Source organism: Palaemon carinicauda, chromosome 13, assembly GCF_036898095.1.
Source record: "Palaemon carinicauda isolate YSFRI2023 chromosome 13, ASM3689809v2, whole genome shotgun sequence".
NCBI lineage: Eukaryota > Metazoa > Arthropoda > Malacostraca > Decapoda > Palaemonidae > Palaemon > Palaemon carinicauda.
In genome coordinates this window covers 10,316,255-10,318,836 of record NC_090737.1, presented here as the reverse complement: position 1 = coordinate 10,318,836, position 2,582 = coordinate 10,316,255, and the positions used below count along the sequence as shown (strand labels likewise).

At 41.6% G+C, this 2,582-nt stretch overlaps 1 pseudogene; it reads left to right on the top strand.

The window, feature by feature from the left end:
• The window catches only part of LOC137652573 (CCN family member 2-like), a 97,078-nt pseudogene extending 94,868 nt beyond the window's left edge, over positions 1–2,210 (top strand).
• Positions 2,211–2,582: the final 372 nt, after the last annotated feature.

The window sequence follows — 2,582 nt, the reverse complement described above, 5'->3', positions numbered from 1 at the left end:
TTTCGTCCTCAGATAAAGTCATAGGACCTCCAGAGTGCGACAGACAATCCGGGCGTTGGTCGGAATGTTCGACGCAATCCTGCGGTGTAGGTGTGTCGGTCAGATGGTCAACTGACAACGACCAGTGCCGCCTAGTCAACCAGACGCGGCTGTGCCAGGTCAGGGCGTGTCAGAAGCCGGGTCAGTTGCAAGACCTGTCTCTTTCGCCCAAGACAGAAAAACCGACGAGGAAACATCATATCAGGGTAAGAGTCTGTCTTTAACCTTTCGTGAATTGATAGCTCAGACTGGCCTGGAGGAAGCAATAAGAGGGAGGGAATAGTTTGAATTGTTCGCCTGCCCAAAATTAGGAAAATTTTAGGTATCAAGGGAAATGAATAAGGAAATAAATCCCAAAAAGACGGAAACATATAGGTATCAAGGAAAATTAATTAGGAGGAAATCCTAAAATAGAGGGAAACTAGTAGGTATCAATGGAAATGAATAAGGAAATAAATCCCCAAAAGAAGGAAACATATAGGTATCAAGGAAAATGAATTATGAGGAAATCCTAAAATAGATGGAACTTACAAGTATCAAGGGAAATGAATAAGGAAATAAATCCCCAAAAGAAATAAACTTGTAGGTATAAAGGAAAATTTATTAGGATAAAATCTCCATGATATATTGTGAAGAGGATTAAAGATCAGAATCAATCCATCTGCTGATTTTCCCAAAAGGAAATGGGGGATTGGGTGCCCCTAGGGGTGGTACTTGGCTGCCGAGTGTGAGACTGAATTTTGATAGCCCACCGGCTATAGTTTTCAATCAGTAGATATGATCTAGTCTGTTCTATGGTGATTGTTTTGTTGTATCTTAGTCCATTTCTTCATGTTTTGGTTATAAAGGAGGGTATGTACCTCATTTACTTGAGAGAAGTTAAATAGTATTTGTTGCAAAATAGATGACTCCTAAGCCATCGCAGCATGTGAAAACGATGTCAAGATTAACGTTTTTCTTCTTTCTTTGCACAGCGAAGCCATATGTGCAAGGCAACGCTCCGCCACATGCAATCGGTTCGACTTCGAGCTGGCTGGTGCATCAGCCAGAAAAGATTCAAGCCCAAAATGTGTGCAGATTGCATCGGGAAGTGCTGCAAGATCCACGCCTCCACTACGATATCCGTAGCTTTCATGTGCCCTCTCCATGCCAACAAGGACCTGTTGTCGGCAACAAGACCTAGGTTTTCAAGCCCTCAGAAGAGCTTGGGATTTAACGAAGTTTACTCACGGGACGCCGTGGATTCATACGATGTGGGCGAAGAGGAACAATCTTTCCTTCAGTCCACCTCTGAGGACTCTGTCCTGAAGTATCCTCAACCAGGGAAGGATTATAAGGACTTTAGTACTGGATACGAGTTCACGGGGATTGCAAACCGACGAAGACGCTCTAGAAACCACGGTTATAACTTGGATAACTCAGACGTCTATCAGAATGACATGTCCGCCGACTATTACCAAACTGACCCCAACAAAAGTGACAACCTGCTGGAGGACGCCCCTCCATTTGAGATCGACAACTTGACGGTAGATGACGACATCGAGTACAATCAAATAAAGAATGACAACTACGAGACTGTCCATCACCAGGTCGAGTGGATACTGAGGTGTAAGTGTCAAGATACTTGCGAGGACCCCTCAGCTGCGGAACCCACGGGCCTTCCTCTAGCACCCACCTAACACCATCGAGGTCCTTAACAGCTGGTCCTAATGGGCCCATGAGAGGAAAGGCGAGTACGCAGTTTGTACAGCTTGTGCACGACTACTACAAGAGGAGCTAAAGCGTGGACCGGCTTAATTGGCCGGGAATCGATGAGATTAAACATTATCCCCTTTGGCTCCTAAGATGGGAAGTGCAATACCAGGTTAGTGACATTTGGAATATATCGAAAAGGGAAGATAAATAGTTACGCACACGAGTGGAGAAGTGTTAATCTGTGATCACAGTAAACAAAGAGAACGAAAATAATGTAATATAAATTTAATCATAATTTTTGTATAGTGAGAAAAAACTGCGTTCTTTTAGTGACCAATCAAATTTAATTGAAATTGTTAGGTATATGCTTAGAGAATATATTATCAACAAATTTTTCATAAACCCTCTAAGAAAATCAAGATTCAGTTACCGGAAATCCATAGTTGTGAAAATATTCTCCCTGTTAAATAATCCTCGCATAATTATTTTTTACTTTATATAGGATTTTCAACACCATTAAACCAGGTCATTTAAAATCTGTTGCTGAAAAAATATCCTTCATACTCCAATAAAACCAGGGCTAAAGATATCTTTGAATTGGATAAAGAAGAAGATACGTTTATGCCTTATGTTGTACATCACTAAGCTTACGAACACTGACCAAGGCGACACTGCTTAGAAAAGTAGAAGATAGTTGGCAGCAAAGTTCTTAGAATAGAAATGCGGTAGATGTACCTTTACACGAAGAGCTACGACGGATATGGTGATATATTGCATACTGTGTTGAGTGCAAGTGCACAGGAAAAAAAGAGGAGAAATTTCTTGCCATTTATTAGTGCAGAAAGCTA